Below are 20,955 nucleotides of genomic sequence, written 5' to 3' on the forward strand. Positions count from 1 at the left end.
CTGGCTGGCTCAGTCGGTAGAGCATGCAACTCTTGATCTCCAGGTTGTGAGTTCAAGTCCCACAGAGGAGGTAGAAGCTACTTGAAAAAAATAAAAAATAGTCAACATCTTTATGCAGCCCAAGTTTAAGAATTTCAAAGGTACCAGTTTAAAAGCATCAAAAATATCTAATACCTAGGAATAAATGAAATACAAGATGGGCAAGCCTCCCACATGGAAACGTGTAAAACATTGTGGAGAGAGATTGAGGAAGACCCAAACACATGTGGAGATAAATATTGTGTTTGTGAATTAGAAGAATCAGTGTTGTGAAGGTGTCAGTTTTTCCAAAACGGACTATAGATTTGACGCAATCCCACTTGAAAGTCCAACACAGTTTATGGCATTGACAAGATGATTTTGAATGTATTTAGAAATGCAAATGGTGAAACATAGCCAATGGGGAAGGAAACTGAGATTTCTCTAGCAGATGCTGAGACGTAACTGCCATCGTCATTAAGACAAAGAACAGGAACCGACAACAGTTCAAGATAGACTAGACATTCCCCAAATAAACCCAGCACATGCTTGCTTTACTGCAGAGAACTGTAGCATCTCAGACCAAAGGACCTATTTCCTGGAGAAGGGAACTTGACCGAGGACACGTGACAACGGGATCCACTCGTTCCTACTGGTCAAGTGGAGGCTGACCTGTCCTCTTAAAGACTCAAGGCACCAGCTTGAGAAAGCCGTTCTGTGTTGGAGCACTGCTTTCCAGGAAATGGTTCATGTTCAACCACTGGCCACTATTTGTTGCTGGGTGCCCAACAACTAGAGTGTGTAAGTCTGGGAACTGAGGAGGAGAAGTAGGAATGGCTCCCTCCAGCAACCCACCTGGGGAATTTCTTGATTCCTGCCCTACAACTTTAGGTTCTGCAAAATTAGAAGTGCCTGTCCCTGTGCGTATGGGCAAGAAGGCAGGAGGAGGGGTACTTCTCTTCTTCTAGCACTTTTACCACTGCCTTTAAAACTACATCTGCAGTGAGATCACTTGGGACTTCAGACGCTGGCAGGGTCGCTGACCCTGATTATGATGGGGAGCTAGCCTGTTCCATGAGAGCAGGAGCAAGAGTGTCTGGACTTGGGGAACTCTCGAGATATCTCCCGGTCATTTCCAGGGGCCTGGTGATAACTGTGAATGGGCCTTTGCTGCCACCACAGCCCGACAAGGCCAAGGTAGACAGTTGCTCAGAGCCTCCAGGAACAAAGTGCTGGCTGAGGGTATCACAGAATGCAGGACTGAGGAAAGGATGCTGAGGATCGGTGATGGCCCTGGGGCCAACTATAGCAAGGAGGCTAGCTTGTTCCAGTAACCCTCCCATTCAGAGTCTTTTCTTTGGAAATTTGACCAGCAGCTGCCTTGGACTTTCAGTAACAGAATAGACTCGATGCACCAAATGACCGGTCTGAGCACTGCAAGGCACAAGCTGTGGCAAACACCTGGCATGCTGACAGTATTCCAGTGCAAGCCCCCATGTGTCCCTGCTTCCCTGCCCGAGACTGTTCTCCAGTGCCACGGAAGGTTCACAGCAGCGCGCAGGGGATTCAATGGCCTGAGGGATGACCCACGGCAAATAAGCAGTCAGTGGAAGGATGCCCGGCATTCCCAGCCTCCACGGGATGAGTGGGAGGCAGTCTCCAGGGCTCTCTAGAGGCTCCCGGTGAGACTGGGTCTAGTGGCCCATAGTGCCAATCAAGGAGCTCTTCACTGGCTTTCTCCCTTCCTGGTGACCTTCATCTACTCCTTCTCTCAGAGCTGCGCGAGGACGAGCAGCGAGGGCACACCCTTGAGAGTGAGTCCGCCTCACATCATGTTCTCCCGGCCCCTCACTTGGCTCACCCTGGTCCCAGTGCCACCCTCAGTCCTGCTTCCTGACCCCACAGCACCAATTAGCTATCTACACTCACACCCTTTCTCAGGATCTGATAGGACCGCTCAGCAATTCTATTCTTAGTTGTTATTATGGATTGAGTGGTGTCCCCCTAGAAGGACATGTGGAAGTCCTCACCCCCTGAACCTCCACATATGACCCTGTGTAGAAATGGCATCTTAATCCAGATGAGGTCATCCTGGAGTAGGGTGAGCCCTTCGTGCAATACGGCTAGTCCTTATAAGAAGACGGTGTGTAGATACGAGGGAAGAACGTGTGAAAACAGAGGCGGAGATCATAGTGGCTGAGCTGGAAGCTCTAACAAGCATGAATCACAGGTGTTCCTTGCTTCCCCCAGAAGCTGGGAAGAGGCAAGATCCTCCCTTGAGTCTCAAAGGGAGCATAGACCTGCTGACTCCTTAGCAGGTCTTTTAGGCTTCTAGCTTCTAAAACTGTCAGAGAATACCTCTCTGTTGTTTTAAGCCACCCAATCTGTGGGACTTAGTTATGACAGCTCAATTTGGTCAGCCCAAATTGGTAGAGACAGCTCCATCACTATACTCATACACCCAAGAGAAATACACACACATACACACACACACACACACACACAAATACATACATATGCCAAGAAATAAGTACAAATTGTTCACAGCAGTTCTAGTGTTCATTCTAACAAAACCTGGAAACAACCCACACATCCACTGACAAAAGGACGAACAAAATTGTGGTAGGTCAGTGTCCTACTGTAGGGAACATATTTGTGAGTAGATATTGAGTTGAATGAGTAGATATTGAGTTGAATGCAGCCAGACCCAAAAGGATGCTGAAATAAGATTCCATTTCTACAAAGTGCACACTACCATTCGGGGCTGCATGCCTGCATCGATGAGGAACTGTAAAGAGAGCAAGGGTGGTGGTCAGGAAGGGGAAAGGGCCTTGGGATGCTGTCATCCTCCTATCTCCTGACTTAGCTGACATAGATCATGGAGCTGTCTTTGCTTTTTGTGCATTTCCTTCTGTGAATGCTATTCTTCATAATAAGGTTTTCAGAAAGCAAACGGTAGCCAGGCTGCCCACCCGGCCCCCTGCTCCCACCACTAGCTCCTGGTTTGAGTTCCCCGAAGTTGGCTTCTCAGTCCATTAATCAAGGGCACGGTTTTCTCCCACCTTGACACGAACTGATATGTGAGCGTGAACAGGTTAAGGCTGTTCCTAGGTCTCAACCCCCCTGGAGTGAAGGGGGCCTAACCACACCGGGCTTGCAGGACTCAGGGAGGGGCAGTGTGCAGAGTGAGCTGATGCCATGAAACACTTCCCCGATTTTCCTTGTCCTGCCAGCGCCGACTTCTTTAACCCCATAATCTCCGCTGGGTCGGAGGCTGGAGCAGTGGGACCTCAGAGGATGGAACTAGTCCAAAAGGGGAGGACGCAGAGGGGTGGGCCTGGGCTCCAGACGAGTGGAAACTAACTAAGGTCACAAACAAGGAACAGGCTGCTTTTTAAAACATTGAATGCGCCATTATGAGGGTCCAACCAGGGATCCCCTCCCTGGTTGGCAGGTGAGTCCAGGTGGTCTCTGGAGGTTAGCTTGCCTGGCAGGCTTGCTTTGGGCAGGCCACAGTGGAAAGAGTGTTGGGGTCTAGAGACCTGAGTTACTGGCTCCTCCCCTAGCTGTCTGCCTTAGAGATCCATCCCCCTCTCGGGGCAATGGTTTTCCCATTAGTCTAATGAAAGAATTGGACTAGCTCAGTGGTTTCCTAAAGTGGATGTTCACCACTAACAGAGAGAGTGCAGTAGAAACAGACTGTGCCTTCCCCTGAGTGCTGGTCAATCAGGATGTGCTTGGGACCAAGGACCTCTCCCAGCTCCCGCATTGCGGGCTGGTTATAGGCAGTCTATTATACCTCAAATTGGCCACGAGGGGGCAGCAAAGCCAAAGCAATGCCAGTCCTTCATCTGGCTGGACTTGCCTTTCTTAGCAAAATCCTTTCTCCACGGAAAGGGCATGGAAGCAATGATATTATTGTACAATGAAATTCACGCTTAGCAGCTAGATCTTGACTTGCAAACGATATATCTGAACAGGGGTTAGAATCCAAAATATATAAAGAATTTATACAACAAAAAAACCATAAATAATCTGCTTAGAAAAATAGAGAGAGGACCTGAAAAGGCATTCTTCCAAAAGAAGACCATTCAGACGGCCAACAGATACATGAAAAGATGCTCGACATCACTAATTATCAGAGAAATGCATATTAAAACCACAATGAGACATTACTCACACCAGTCAGAATGGCTAGTACCAAAAAGGTAAGAAGTAACAAGTGTTGGTGAGATTGTGGAGGAAAAGGAACCCTTGTACACTCTTGGTGGAAACCTAAATTGGTACAACCACTGTGGAAAACAGTAGAGGAAAAAACTAGCAGGTGAAGTACCATATAACCTAGTTATTACCCTTCTGGATATTTTCTTTCTTCTTTTCTTCCTTCCTTCTCTCTTTCTTTCCTTTTTTTTTTTTTTTTTTTAAGATTTTATATATCTATTTGTCAGAGCGAGAGAGAGCACAAGAAGCAGGAGGAGCAGCAGGCAGAGGGAGAAGCAGACTCCCTGCTGAGCGGGAAGTCTGATGTGGGACTCCATCCCAGGTGGGTATTTTCCAGAAGAAAACAAAAACGCTAATTTGGAAAAGCATATGCACCCCTACGTTTATTGTGGCATTGTTTACAATAGCGAAGATACAGAAGCAACCGAAGTGTCCATTAATAGATGAATGGATAAAGAAAATGTGAAACACACATACAATGGAATATTCTGAGCCATAAAAAGAATGAGATCTTGCCATTCATGACTACGTGGATGGACCTCAAGCGTCTTATGCTAAGTGGAATAAGTCAGTCAGAGAAAGACAAAGAGTTCATGATTTCACTCATATATGGAACCTGAAAAACAAAATCACTACAACAAAATGGAAACAGAATTCTGGGGGAGTGGTGGTCAAAGTGGAGGTGGGTGGGGGATGGGTGAAATAGAGGAAGGGGATTAAAAGGTACAAATTTCCAGTTACGAAATAAGTTATAGAATAAATAAGTCATGGGGATGAAAAAGTACAGCTTAAGGTATATAGTTAATATTGTCATCACGTTGTGTGGTGACAGATAGTAGCCACACTTACTGTGATAAGCATTGCAATATGTGTACCACTGATGGGTCACGATGTTGTACCCTAAAACTGATATGTCAACTAGTTTTCAACTTAGAAAAAAGCACCTCAGAAGCCAACATGCTGAAGGAGGTTGAGTAGGAGGATACCCAGAAGATGGGCCTTGATGGTGATGTTGACTCAACCCTAGGACACCTATGTCTGATTTTCTTGTAGGGAAATAATAAATGTTCCTACCCTTTCAGCCACTGTGAGTGAGATTTGCATCCAAAAGGGCTCCTAACGAGTACAGCTGCTTCTCCTGTGGGCAAGGGGAGCGTCGTGTCGTACCGTTTGGTGGACAGCTGGAGGCCCCCTTCTTTCATGACTCCGCCCTTCAGAAAGCATGGTGGGGGGTGGTACCTATGGACAAGGCAGTCACAGAAAGATGGTCCACATTCACTCCTCCCTCAGGGCCATGGAGCGATGGTGGCATGTTGCTGAGAAGAGGAGTTCAACAGTTTTAAGTGGTGGTGGGCCGAGAAATGAGGGACGCCCCTTGGGGCAGCTCTAAGTGGTAGTAGGGCCATTACAGCTCCATGGCCATGCAGACAACCGGAAAGAATTTAAGAAGAAAACTCCTTCTTTTCCCAATGATAAGCAACCTTAAAATATGAGGGACGTCAATGATGCAAAGTAGTAAGAAAATACAAAATAGTTATTAGTATGTAATAATCTACCTACAGAGCGTGGACACCATGCCAGAGAACTCAAGTTCCAGGCGTCGTCCCCGGGTGAAGAACCGTGGCGCTCGACCACAGGCCTTTCCATCCTTTGTGAGTCGCTTGGTGACTTGTTGGTCTGTATTCATTTCTTTTCTTATTTCAGCAGAAATGTGTGATCTTATTCAATGCTTATTCAATCTTATTCAATTTGGTAAATCAAAATAGGGTCATTTCAAGCCAATTAAGCAAGCTCATCTTTTTTTCTCTTCTTTCTTGGGCCCCTATCAGTGTTCTGCCATTTTAATTATGGAAACACTACGGTCTAAAAAAAAAAAAAAATGAGCATCTTAGCCAAGGTACACACAGCAATAAATGACAGAGATAAAGTGTGAACCAAGATCTGTCTTCACATATAACGTATTGTCTCGGTGATGATACATTTTAACTTAAAAGTTAGTCCAGGGTCAAAGAAGTCTTGCTACTCTTCTCAGTCAGTCAATACAAGTGTGTTTACCAGAGGTTTTATGGGCAATGCCTTAACCAATTTCAGTAGCATGCCTAGCACACAGCACATACTCAAAAATGACTTGTGGGTATATAATTCAGACCAAACAGCAAACGTTTGAGGCACTGTAAGACAAAGATGTTATTTTCCAAATCATGCTTTCCCTTTTGTGGACTAGTCACATCTGGGATAACTATGCGCTGTCTACCATAGAGCAGCCTACCGTGGGAGCTTGGTATGGACTAGTAATGGTTAAGACATGGCCTCTGGGGCAGGATTTGAAGCTCTGCTTTACCACCTGCTAGTTTTGTGACCTCCAGCAAGTTTCTTTTCTTTTCTTTTCTTTTTTTTTTTAAGATTATTTATTTATTTATTTGACAGAGAGAGAGAGAGGGAGGGAGGAAAGAGAGCACAAGCAAAGGGAGCAGCAGAGTGCGAGGGAGAAGTAGGCTCCCCGCTGAGCAGGGAGCCCAATGCAGGACTCCAGCCCCGGACCCTGAGATCACGACCTGAGCTGAAGGCAGCCTTTTACCTGATGAAGCCACCCAGGCGTCCCATTCCAGCAAATTTCTTAACACTTTGTGTCTCAGTTTCACTATCTGTAAATGTAAAATAAGTTCATTAAGTAAAAGCTACCGTATAAGGTTGTTATGATGAATAAGTTAGGAAATAAATGTATGATTTATAGACTAGTACCTAGTAAACAGAGGCCTTTAGACGTTATTACTCTGTCTACCTGTAACTTGACCTTCAGTAAGAAGGTGTCAACTTGGTATCCCACTTTCCACTCCAGACTAGAATTTAAAGGTCTGTGCCTGTCCCTCCTCTGTTCCCTTTCCCAGAACTCTTCCCCTTTCTCCCCACGTCCCCTCTGCAGGGAATCCCGTTTCCCCAGTGCCCCTTTTGCTCCTTGCCCCTTTCAGCGTCTATCCCTGGGTCCACCCCACACTCCGGAGAAGTCTCACCTCCTAGATCACTTTCACCCCCTTGTCTTTCCTGAACCCCAGAAGCACCTGCTGCCAGAGCTTTGTCCTGCGGTCCGTTGGCCAGCCTGCTCTGCTCAGCTGCCTTGTCACATCACACAGACTCTCAGCACAGGAATGCCTTCCCCCATGCACACACACACACACATACACTCACACTCCCCTGTGTGTGTAATCAGTGCCCAGCATATCCCACTCGTGCGCTCACTTCCACCCCAAGTGGAAGCAGCACCCCAACCTGCTTCCCAAACTCTGCTTCTCCGTTCACTTCTCTTCCATCAGCCCACGAACATGATCCAGAACCTACAGACTTAAGATACAGAAGGGAAAAAAAAAATCAAAAACCTCCCCTGTTGAACCACCCATAACGTCCAGCTACTTTCCATTGCTCTGCTTCCTTTCATAGCCCACCAGCTTGAAAACTTGTGTTCGCTTGCCCACCGTGGCTTTCAGATTCCTTTGACTGTGATCCTAAGAAATACGTTTTAGGAAGCAGCTCTGTGCACACACTCTCACGCCACGTAAGCACAGGCTGTCACACACCAACACACATGTTATGCATTTGAAACAAACAAACCATAAAACATTACTCGTGGGGTTTACATGGAGATTTTCTAGTCTGTTCTATGCTGGATTATGCTGTTCTATTTTTAAATTTAATTTTATTTTTATTTTATTTTATTTTTTCAGTGTTCTAAGATTCGTTGTTCATGCGGCCCACTCAGTGCTCCATGCAATCTGTGCCTTCCTTAATACCCACCACCAGGCTCACCCAACCTGCCACCCCCCTCCCCTCCAAAACTCTCAGTTTGTTTCTCAGACTCCACAGTCTCTTATGGTTCGTCTCCCAAACTGGCTGCTGTAGGCTGTATGTCCATAGACTATGGACTGTGTGTCCAGCTTCCCTGCCCCCACCGAATTCATATGTTGAAAACTACCCCCCAGTGTGATGCTATTTGGAAGTGGGGCCTTTGTGGGGAATTATGTCATGAGGGTGAGGCCCTCCTGAATGGGATTAGTGCCCTGATGATGTCTTGGAAACCTCCCTTGCTACTTCCTCCAAGTGAGGAAGCTGTCTTCTTCATGGAGAAAACAGCTGTTTCTGTACCCGGAAGTGGACTTCGTCGGAAACAACCATGAGTGCCTTCCTCTTGGACCTCCAGAACTGTGAGAAAACATTCCCGTGGTTTGGAAGCCCGCCCCTCCCCACACCCCCTAGTCGATGGTGTTTTTGTCACAACAGTCTGAACAAACGAAGACACTGGCCTATAATTTTATTCCACTTCCTCCTCTTCTATGAAATTTTCAGCACTGAGGAATGTTGTTATATATTAAAACACAGTTCAGAGAACAGTATGATATGATAAACTTTATGGTTATCCCTTAGAATAGACAATGTTAACACTGTCAAAGGTTCTCCAGGTTTTAGAAAAATGACAGAATTCAAGTCTTCTACATGCCCTCTCCCCACCTTCACTTCCCTGCCTGCTGCTTTGGAGGCAAGAATTGGGTATATATCCTGTCTGGGGTCTTAGACTTGTACTAAATCTTTGTTCATCTACCATAGATGTATTTTTCTAATTATTTGAAAATTTTGCATTTCACATTTAGGTGTTTAGGTTTTCAATTCTCTGGGAATGAACTTCTGCATAGAATGCAAAGGGTCAGAAATTTGCAGAATTTTGGAGAACCAGTCGTCCCAACATGCTTTACCGAAGTACACGTCTTCTCTCCGTTGAGCTGAAACGTGTTTTCTATTGAACAGCAAGGTTTCGTGTACATGTGGCTGTTTCTGGGGGCACCTGTTAATTCAAATCACTTCCATCTGGCTTACACACCCATGTGTCAAGCAAAACTGGTCCTCTCAGGGTTGCCGATGATTTCTATCTACTCAAGCAGTTTCTGTTCTCATCTTTCTTGCTGTTTTAGAAATTTCAGGAGTGTGGGCACGCCCCTACTTCTTGAAACAGCTCTACTCATTGCCTCCCTGACAATGTATTTTTCCTCCCACCTCTAGGGCTGTCTCCTTTCCAACTCCTTTACTGGTGTTGGCACAAGCTCCTTCTTCTTCTTCAGCCCTTCTTTAGTTTAAAAAAAGGGGCGGGACACAAATAGTACATGAATGCATTCCCCAAGTAGACAAAAGAAGCAAGACCTAACCATAAGGGGAAACACGAAATGTCTGTCCATCGCCACCCACCACCTGCTTCCTGGAAAAGAGACACTGCAGACAGCAGCTCTGGGCAGCACAGAATGAGAGTTGCCCCCAGTGTCGACTCCCCCCTTCATCTTCTGTCCTAGAACGACCCAGAAGTTAGATTACGCTTCCCTCCCTTGCAGCTCTGTGACTGAGCTCTGGCTCATGGTAGAGAAGGGGAATTGGTGGGTGCAATGGCACGGACTCTTCTTTGAGGAAAAGGACATGTCCTTCTCCTTCTCTTTCCTCCCTTCAACTTTTTTTTTTTAAAAAAACAATTTGTTTATTTATTTATTTTAGAGATTTTAGAGAGAGCACATGCATTTGAGAGCAGGGAGGGGGCCGAGGGAGAGGGAAGAGAGAATCCCGAGCAGACTCCACACTGGGTGCGAAGCCCCACACAGGGCTCAGTCCCACCACCCATGAGATCATGACCTGAGCCAAAATCCGAAGTTGGTCACCTGAGCGACCCAAGCACCCCTCCCTTCTGCTGTCTGATGGCCAGAGTCAGAGCAGCCACCTGGGACCCTCTAAGAGGGGGGATTTTCCCCACACCAAGCAATCTGTGACAGTAGCTGGGTGTCCTATGATTCAGCTCGATTCTGATACTGTCTACCTGGAGATAGCCCCAGATCCCACAGGTAAAGGGCTCAGTCCCATGAGACCACGCCTATTTTAGATAACAACCACAGGTCCAGGCTGTTACATGTGCATCTGATCGACTGGATCTAAGTTGGAGGCTCCCACAGCCCCCTCCTCCCTGGGTTCCATTAATTTGTTAGAATGGCTCACAGAACTCAGGAGACCAGTCTACTTACTATATTTCCGGTGCATTATCAAAGGATATAACTCAGGAACAGCCAGGTGGAAGAGGTACATGTGGGGTGCTCTCTGTGAGTTCACCTCTCCCTCCGAATCACCATCCCAGGAACTCTCCAAACCCCATCCTTCTGGGGGTTTATGGAGGCTTCATTATATAAACACAACAGATTACATCATTGGAAATTGAACTCACTCTCTGACCTCCCACCCCTCCCCAGAGGTGGGGGTGGGACTGAAAGTTCCAAACCTCTAAGCACATCATGGGCTCCCTGGGCAACCAGCCCCCATCCTTAGGTGCTCTCCAAAAGTCACCTCACTGGGGCACCTGGGTGGCTCAGTGGGTTGAACCTCTGCCTTCGGCTCAGGTCATGATCTCAGGGTCCTGGGATCGAGCCCCACATTGGGCTCTCTGCTCAGCAGGGAACCTGCTTCCCCTTCCCTGTCTGCCTGCCTCTCTGCCTACTTGTGATCTCTCTCTCTCTGTCAAATAAATAAAAATAAAATCTTTAAAAACCAACCAAACAAAACAAAACAAAAGTCACCTTATGGTGATGGCCTTTACTATCCTAATCACTTAGGAAATTCCAAGGATTTTAGGAGTTCTGCACCAGAAACCAAATGCGTATTTCTTATATTATAAATCACAATGTCACAGACCCCAGAGTGGGAACTGGGTATTAGGAAAACCAAAAGATCCAGAAGGCCTGAGATACTGATGAGCTTGGAGCCACGATTCCAGTGCCATACTTGTACATGGAAGAGAAATACGGATATTTCTGTAAACTGTGGTCTTTGAGATTTTCTCTCTCTTATACCCAAATTACCAACTCAGGTGATACACCCTTTAGAATCTTTATTAACAAATGTGTTCTTCTCTTTTTCATAAATGAATCCATGTATGGTCTGTGGCTGGGTTTTTTACTGAACAAAGCATTCCTCCAGCTCCCCGCTCCTCATTTAATCCACTCCTACAATCTGTTGATTCTCCTTTTAGCTGTCAACCTCTCTCCACCCTCCCTGCACCCCCCTGGTCCAGGCCACCATAACCCCAGCTAATGCGAATTGATCATTCTGCTTCCACTCTTGCCTACAGACAGAACGAGATCAGTCTTCAATCCATTCTTCACCTAGTGTTCAGGACAATGTTTAGAAACCCACATCTAGTCACGTCAATCCATATTTAAACCCCTTCTGTACTTTCCTGATGTGAGTAGAATGAAATTTAAGCCCCTTACGGAACCCCTAGAGGTCTGAGGGATTCCCTCTTTGCCCATCTCCCCAACTCCGTTCTGGTTCATGCTCTTCTTCTCTTTACCCACGTCCTGCTTCTGAGTTCCTTGCAAGCATTTTCCACCTCTGTCATGCCCTTTACAACCTCTGTCCCAAGAAGTCTGGATCATTCTTTCCTCAGTGGTTCCTTCAGGTCTCTGCCAAAATGTCACCTTCCTAAAGAGACTTTTGTCTGGTTAGCTTTCCCCCTATTTCTCCGATGGTCTTTATCACAATCTGTAATGACACATGCATCTGTTCACTGACTTGGTTATTCTCTTGCTCTTCTGCGGGGCTGAAAGCTCTCTGAGACCAAGATCTGTGTTTATTTCAGGTACGGCTCTATCCTCAGGAACAACCAGAGATCTAGACACGGAGGAGGCACACAATAAATAAATACCTGTGAAAGGAAAGGGTCCTGATGGTTCAGAAACCTTGGTTCACGTACCACCCTTGTATTTACAGGCTATGCCAACTTGGGGACATCAGTCAACCATTGGAAAATGAACCCTGCTCTGGGTATCTCATAGGATTGTTGTAAAAGTCAGATGAGATGATGTGAGGTGAGATTCTAAAGCTTTGAACTGAGGTGAGGGGTTTTAATTATTGGGACAAGGAAAACTTAGGACTTTGTTTGAGAACCGACTTTCTCAAATACTTGTGCATAAAACAGGCCTCTGTAAATCAGTCTGTCCAAGGCCTTGTCAATGATGATTGTTTATTCCTGGTCATTTCCCCTCATTGCTACAGCTCGAAAAGGCGAGTTTTCTTGGAAGACAAACGTTGGCCCTACTGAATCATCTATCCCAGTGAAAAGAAGTCCTTCTGACTTGAGAATGCTGTTAGCCGACATGAAACTTTTTGCTAAGAATGACAAAGACTCAGCTGTCTCACCCCTTGAACTGCTTTGCTTAGTCGGTGAGTGACTGCTGGGGTGTGGTATTTACAGAAAAGTTGAGTAAAGTGTAAGGGGTGGCTCATCCTTTCACGTTGGGTTGCCTGTGTAGTGTAAATAATCCCCTTTCCATCCTAGTCTAAACACGGTACTGAAACAAGATGTTTGTGCCAAAAAGAATTCCAGGAGGCATTATCCTGGGGGTGGGAGGTGTTGAGGGGGGAGTAAGGACGAGTGGGTTAAATAATAGAATCATCAGCCCCACGGAGTTCGGGCAGGGGTGGAGTGCACACTTTTGTTGCTCTGGATACTGAACAATGAATTGAAACTCCACTTTCCCTTTTCATAAGCACCGTGTTCAGACAGTATTTTTGCCGTTTAAACTATACAGAATGTGGTCATGTTTTCTCCTTACCAACACATCTATGCCTACAGATTTGGATTTTTTTTTTAAATTAGAGTAAGATTTGAGGATTATTTTAGATTTACAGAAAAAGCTACACAAATAGTACAGAGAGTCCCCTAGCCTGGGCACTCCTCTCCCTAATGTTGACACCTTGCCTTTCCATGGTACTTTTGTCCCAATTCATAAACCAATATTGATACATTATTATTAACTAAAGTCAATGCTTTATTCCGATTGCCTTGGTTTTTACCTAATGTCCTTTTCCTGGTACAGGAGCCCATCTGGGATTCCAAGCTGCATTTAATTGGGCTTGTCTCTGCACCAGCACCAAGAAGTCTTTCTTTCTTTTTTCTTTTTCCTTTTAAAGTTAAGCCATCAACTTAAAATCAGGGACACATTTTTCTTCCTGAAGAATGTAAAACTCACTGACGTGGGTCGGTCTTTGACGTGAAAACCATGTCCACGGTTAGTTAATACTGTCCAAATTTGCACGGTGAGGCTCTAGCTAAAGACACTTTTTAAAGGAAAGGGAGTAAATATTTACCAAAAGGGCCCCTGGTAGAGGCTGGAGTTGGTAGTTAGTTGGGTGGGGGACGGGGTGGAGATTTGGGGTCTATGGTGCCTCTGCCTCTTTAGTGAAAAGAGAATGTGCTTGCATTTCTGAATCTGGATAGATGGGGGGAAAGTGACTCGGCCTCAGTTTCCCATTCTGTCACATGCAGGTATTGTGACTCCAAAGCTGGGTTGTAGCAAAGGTCACATGCAAAATAGATGAGGGCGTTAGCGGTCTACCCAGCACACTGGGATTTAGTAGCCATTGTTGTTAGTCTTTTATATTAAGAAAGGAAAGAGAGGCATTTTGAAAATGTTTTGCTAGTGGCTGCTTGATTTAACTCATTGCCTCTAAGTAGAAATATCTCCTTATAACATCAATGTTCACAAACACATTCCAGAAACATTCCTCCTTCTGCTCTTTCTTGTAACTCTTTCTTGAACCAGTATGGTATATGGTTTTCTCTTCCTATCCCATTAAAAAACACACCTTCCCTCAAAGCTCTGGTCAGATTTCTCCAAGAAGCTTTCCCTGATGCTCTCAGTGCTGGGAAAAGGGGATAATCGGGAAGATCTGTGAGCCTATTTCCTTATCTGTAAAATGGGATTAAGAAGTCATAGTGTATACTGGGTGTTTACCCTAAAGACACAAATGTAGTGATCCAGAGGGGCACATGCACCTGAATGTTTATAGTAGCAATGACCACAATAGCTGAACTATGGAAAGAACCTAGATGTCCATCGACAGATGAATGGATAAAGGAGATGTGGTATATATCTACAATGGGATACTATGCAGCCATGAAAAAACCCCCAAATCTTGCCATTTGCAACATCATGGATGGAACTAGAGGGTATTATGCTGAGCAAAATGAGTCAATTAAAGAAAGATAACTATCATATGATCTATCTCCCTGAATGAGGAAGTGGAGATGCAATGTGGGGAGCTTGGGGGGTAGGAAAAGAATAAATGAAACAAAATGGGATCAGGAGGGAGACAAACCATAAGAGACTCTTAATCTCACAAAACAAACTGAGGGTTGCCGGAGGGAGGGGGGTAGGGAGAGAGTGGTGGGGTTATAGACATTGGGGAGGGTATGTGTTATGGTGAGTGCTGTGAAGTCTGTAAACCTGGTGATTCACAGACATGTACCCCTGGGGCTAATAATACCTTATATGTTTAAAAAAATTTTTTTAAATACTAAAAAAAAAAAAAAAGAAGAAAAATTCATAGTGTAGATTGAAGATGATATATCCAAAATGCCAACCTTCATCTAGCACATAAAAATAAAAATAATAATAAAATAGCTTTTCTTTTAGATAGTAGCATTAAGAATAAAAAGACGAATAGAAAGTCGATTAAGGATTTAATAAGGGACAGGCTGATTCCGTGTATGGAGTGGACAAGAGAAGGAAGTATCAGGAACAGCACTTGGGTTTTGAGCACTTTTTTTGAGCAAGAGAAATGAAGGCATTCATGGAGTTAGGGGCAAGACTATTTTGTTTTACTTCACTTTGTTTGAGTGGAGTGTTGGAACTAGAAGACACAGCACTTAGTCCTGGCCTAATGGAATTAAACAAGTTCTTGGGAAGGCCAAATCTCCAAACCCTGTTGACTGTCTAGGTCTGGAGCTGAGGAGAGAGATCTTTGAGATTGGGACTTGTCATCATACAGAAGCTAGCTGGAACCAGAGAGGAAGAAGCTTGTATAAGAAGGAGGACAGGGCTAAGGATAGAATCTTGGAGGAACATCGACAGTCAAGGGAGGGATGCCTGGGTGGCTCAGTGGGTTAGGCATCTGCTTTCAACTCAGGTCATGATCCCAGCGTCCTGGGATCAAGCCCCGCATCCAGCTCCTGCTCAGTGGAGAGCCTGCTTCTCCTTCTGCCTGCGGCTCCCCCTTTTTATACTCTCTCTCTCTACCAAATAAATAAATAAAATCTTGACCAAGAAAAAAAAAAAAAAAGGTAAGGGAAATGCAGAGGGTAAAGAATCCCAGAATGAGGCTCAGTTAGCTCCAGAAGCTGAGAGACATCCGGCAGAAGTGAGAGGAAAACAGGGAAAGATATTTTAGGGTATGTTTGGGGGAAGGGATAGACGTGATCATGCCTACATTCTCATAAAGGGGAACCTGGGTGGTGCAGTCATTTAAACATCTGACTCTTGGGGCGCCTGGGTGGCTCAGTGGGTTAAGCCGCTGCCTTCGGCTCAGGTCATGATCTCAGGGCCCTGGGATCGAGCCCCACATCGGGCTCTCTGCTCAGCAGGGAGCCTGCTTCCTCCTCTCTCTCTGCCTGCCTCTCTGCCTACTTGTGATCTCTCTCTGTCAAATAAATAAATAAAATCTTTAAAAAAAAATCTGACTCTTGGTTTTGGCTCAGGTCACAATCTCAGTGTTCTGAGATTTGTACCCCCCACCCCCATGTGGGCTCCCTGCCCAGCAGGGAGTCTGCTTGGGTTTCTCTCTCCCTCACCCCTGCCCTTCCTCTCACTCACAACCTTCCTCTCTCTCTCTCTCAAATAAATAAATAAATCTTTAAATGCACATACAGAAGGTGCCAGTGAGAAAGAGGGGCTGAATACAGATGGAGAAGAGGTTCCTTCAGGAAAGAGAGCTGACAAAGGAGGATGTGTGGAAAGCCTAGGTATGGTCATAGATAAGCTTTTACATGGGGCAGTAGGAACTTGGCCTGATATAGTTTTCTGCCATCTCTACTCTCCCGAAGCTCTTCATATGTTTAAGTAAGTGGTTCTCAAAGTGTGATCTGGGGAACCTTGGGAGTCTCCAAAACCCTCCCATAACTGGGTGCTGGGACTTTCCAGAGGTTACATGTGCCATGATGTCTCCTTCTGATGGCTAAGGGAGTATGTTCTTACAGATTCTGTGCTTCTGAGAATATCCTAAGATAAGAGCACCTGTGTGGCTCAGTTTGTTGAGCCTCTGCCTTTGGCTCATGTCATGATCCCAGGTCCTGGGATTAAGTCCCGCATCAGGCTCCTTGGTCAGCGGGGAGCCTGCTTCTTCCTTTGACCCTCCCCCTTGCTTGTGCGCTCTCATTCTTACTTTCTCTTTCTCTCAAATAAATAAAATCTTTTAAAAAAAAGAATAAGTGATGGGGCAGGAAAAATTATTGTCATTAAATTCCAACCTATACTTAGGTATAAAATATATGATCATTTAATATTATACAGGATGAAATGAGAACTATACCTAAAGCATGCCTGTGTGCTTTTTTCAAGGACTAGCACTCGTACAATTGTTTGAGCTAGCCACATCAGAGAACCCCGTTTGTACTTGAATGAATGACTGAGAAACAACAGCATCTCCTAGATATTTTCCCAAAGATGAAGTGAGGCTTTCATTTGAAACAAAAACAAAACAAAAACACTGTTGTCTCAATAATAAAATTTGAGCTTTTAAAAAAACTTATATCTACTACCATGAACTTGACAGCTTCTCAATACTAAAAGGCTTTTATGATGAGAGGGTTGGTAATGTGAAAAAATATATTATTTGATAATTCATGAAAGGGACAACATATAGAATATCTGCATGACTCAGCGAACCATTATTTTCCAAATGGCCAATGTGTGATGTTATGAAATCATACATGGGTAAAAATATCTGTTCAAAATGCAAGACAGACCAATAGATTTTAATGTGTCAGAGCTGGAAAGTTCTTTGATGGAATTTTAGATTTCAAATTGCAACTAACCTTTTAAAAAAAAACTACCACTTGTCAAGTTTCGTTGTTGTATCAAAGAATAGCCACAATTATCTAAGAAATCTATACAAATACTCCTCCCTTTCCAGCTGCATATCTATATGAAGACAAATTTTCTTCATAGCACAACAGACTAAAGAAATAGATAAGAGAATCCAGCTGTCTTCTCTTCAACCAACCATTAAAGAGATTTGCAAAGATGTAAAACAATGGTACTGGGTTTTTTTTTGTTTTGTTTTGTAATATATGCTTAATTTTCCCAAACATGGCATTTACATTACCATTTGCTGAAATTGTTCTAAGACAAAGTGATGAATAAATATTTTTCTCAGTCTCAATCTCTTATATAGAAAATATTGGCAGATAAAACCCATAGTTACTAAAAATCTTTTAGCTATTTCAGAGTGTAAAAGGGTTTTATTTATTTTAAAAGATTTTATTTATTTATTTGACAGAGAGAGATACAGTGAAAGAAGCAACATAAGCGGGGGTAGTGGGAGAGGGAAAAGCAGGCTTCCTGCGGAGTAGGGAGCTCAATGTGGGGCTGGCAATGGGGAAGACCAGGTAAAGAGGTTTGTGCAGTACCCTGGGATCATGACCTGAGCCGAAGGCAGACACGTAATGACTGAGGTACCCAGGTGCCCTTGCAGAGTGGTTTTAACACCCAGTTGGAGGATCACTGGTTTAGGCCACAGAGAGGAGGGCTGGTGGTGGAGTGGAAGACTTAGGAGCATTATAATGGTTTTAAAGAACTCCAGAAGATTAAAAAGCATAAAGCTCTGTTGGAGAGTTCTTATTGATTAGGGTTTGGTTAAGTGAGTTTTTAACCAGTTTAGTGAAGGGAGGAGGAAGGTGCAGTAGAGTAAGATGAACCTGAATTTGAATTCCAGCTCAGGAAACCATGGGAAATCACCCAGACTCTCAGCCTCAGTGCCAGCATCTGCATGTGGAGATAACAGTATCTACCTTAGATGGGTTACTGTGAGGATTAAACTCACCGGAGTCTTTGCTACTTAAAGTGCGTTCCATGAACCAACAGGTGGTTAGCAACACTACACAACAGATCCCTGGGTTACGATCTACGTTTTGTTTAGATCCCCACCTAGCAGAATGCACCCAGCAGAATACCTGCCTGCTACACATTTTAGCATTTCTTATTCTTCAGCTGATAGATAACAACTATTTTGGTCTTTTGGGCTAAGGTAATTGGGTTGACTTGGAAAAACATATTTGGTCAGTTTACTTAGTCTCTTTTTCTTCATTTTTGACCTAAGTTATCCTTCAACTCATTGAAAGGTCATTAACTTCCAGGCTTATGGTCTAGACTCTGGAGTGTCTCTGTCTCTCCTTTTAATTTATTTATTCACTCAACACATATCAGACACCCAGTATGCGTTAGCGACTACGCACACCACTAAGGAAACTGGGCAAAAAGAACATGGTCATCACATCTGTGACACTCTTAGCTAAAAGAGACATGAAAATGAGCCAAAATGTGACACGCATCGTTCTCAAGATGTAAAGCTCTGTGATTACCGGGCAGTAGTGTACAGGTTAAAAAAAAAAAAAATCTACAGAGTATACTCTTTTCTGGGTTTTCTTAACTTCTCTCTCTCTTTTTCTTTTTTTTCTATTCTATCTCCCTCTTTCTCTTTTTTCCCTCTATCTTTTTTCTTTTCTTTTTTGCCCCAATTTGAAAATAGTTGTTTACTAAATGACCCAACTACAAAAATAATCATGGTGGGTACCTTAGCTCACCCTTCTAATAAGTCTATTCATCTGGTCTTCCCCTTTGCCAGCATCTCCTCCTTCCTCAAGATGGGTGATGTTTTTCTTCATTCCCCCTTGTGGAGAAGCACCTGAAGGGCCATAAGAGGCTGTTTGCCTCTTTAACACTTTTCCCAACAGTATAGATCTCATGAATCCCATCCTCTGTGCAGATGATGCCGTGTTTACCAAGAGACGGAGCAATCAATGTGTTCTCTGTCAGGACCATTCTCTTCTTGTTGATTTTGCTGTAACCATGCATGGGGATCAATTCATGCTCTGACTTCAGGGCTGCATCCCCTCCTGCTCTATATGGCTCACAATCCTTAGCATGTTAACTGAAGCCTTGGTGAGCCTAACAAAGGGCCATTGATGATCTGGCAAAGGGGAAGAAGCTTCAACACCTTTTAAACCTCTTGGCTTGGACCCGATGATAAATGCCAGTTTGGGTTGCGCAGGTACGCGGCAGTCGCCATCTTTTTGTGCCATCCGACCCATTCAAATCTCAGTTCTGAGTGTTTGCCTAGATTCCTTGTGGTAGTGCTTAGCTTTTTCTTTTCTTTTCTTTTTTTAAGATTTTATTTGTTTATTCGACAGAGAGAGAGCCTGAGAGAGCATGAGCAGGGGGAAGAGCACAGGGAGAGGGAGAGGCAGATTCCCCACTGAGCAGGGAGTCTGAGGGGGGGTTGATCCCAGGACCTGGGGACCATGACCCCAGCAGAAGGCAGATGCTAACCCGACTGAGCCACCCAGGTGTCCCAGTGCTTAGCTTTTTCATAGATAGTCTCCCTCCTTGCCTTTCAAAGCATCTTTAGGGCCAACTTCCTTTTCAAATGCTTGATCTTCAACTCCATGAAATTCTTTTGCAGTTTTTAAAGGGTTTCTGGCACAGTAGGAACCTTCTTTTTCTTCTCTCCTGCACTCTCCCTGATGCCACCTGGAAAAGAAAAAGGTATCTCTCTCTTTTTCACTCACACAAACTCTACCCCCAATGTGGGGCTCAAACTCACAACCCAGAGATCAAGAGTTGCATGCTGTACTGACTGCACCAACCAAGTGTCCCAGTAACTTTTCTTAATTTAGAAAAACTTTGTCATAGAATGCTTCCTGCTTTGAAGTCTACATTGTATTATAATATTGCTTACCACAACTTTTTTTCATTTGGCTGTAATTTTGACCATTGCTGGATTTTAACTGTTCTAGGTTATTTTTTTTTAAAAGATTTTATTTATTTATTCGACAGAGAGAGATCACAAGTAGGCAGAGAGGCAGGCAGAGAGAGAGAGAGGAGGAGGAAGCAGGCTCCCTGCTGAGCACAGAGCCCGATGTGGGACTCGATCCCAGGACCCTGAGATCATGACCCGAGCTGAAGGCAGCGGCCCAACCCACTGAGCCACCCAGGCGCCCCTAGGTTATTTTTCCAATTTATTTACATTAAAAATAATTTTAATTGAGATTTTAAAAACACACATAAAATCTTATATCTTAGTCACTTGCCATTCAGCAATGTTAGCCATATTCTCTAGGACTTTTTCATGTTGTGAGGCTGAAACTCTGTGCGCATGGCACAACTCTATTCCCCCTTATCACAGGCCTTGGCAACCACAATTCTACTTTCTGTTTCTATTAATTTGCTTGTGTTAGATACCTAATATAAGTGGCATCATATAGTACTTGTCTTTTTCTTGTTAGCTTATTTCATGTAGCATAATGTCCTCAAGGCTCATTCATGTTGAGCATGTGACAAGATTTCTTTCCGTAAAGCTGAATAATAATCTATTGTGTGTAGATGCCACATTTTCTGTATTCATTCATCCATCGATGGACATTTGGATTGCAGAAGCTATTGTGAAGAACGTGAATGATGTGAATGGGACGACCTCTCGGTTATTGTGAACAATGCTGCAATGAACATGAACATGCCTCGGAAGGACTTTGACTCCAAGGGTAGACACGAATCCATCCCCATGCCTGAAAATAGTCCTTGACTGTAAGTAAGAAATGTGGGCTTGGGCCAGCAGGGAGGGAAAAGCAAGCTGCTTCTGCTCAGGATC

The 20,955-nt window shown here is 44.4% G+C and overlaps 1 pseudogene; it reads right to left on the minus strand.

Annotated features, from left to right (window-relative positions):
* Positions 1-18,883: 18,883 nt before the first annotated feature.
* Positions 18,884-20,418, minus strand: LOC131838564 (large ribosomal subunit protein uL30-like; annotated as a pseudogene).
* Positions 20,419-20,955: the final 537 nt, after the last annotated feature.

The sequence above is a fragment of the Mustela lutreola genome, chromosome 1, assembly GCF_030435805.1.
Source record: "Mustela lutreola isolate mMusLut2 chromosome 1, mMusLut2.pri, whole genome shotgun sequence".
NCBI classification, from domain to species: Eukaryota; Metazoa; Chordata; class Mammalia; order Carnivora; family Mustelidae; genus Mustela; species Mustela lutreola.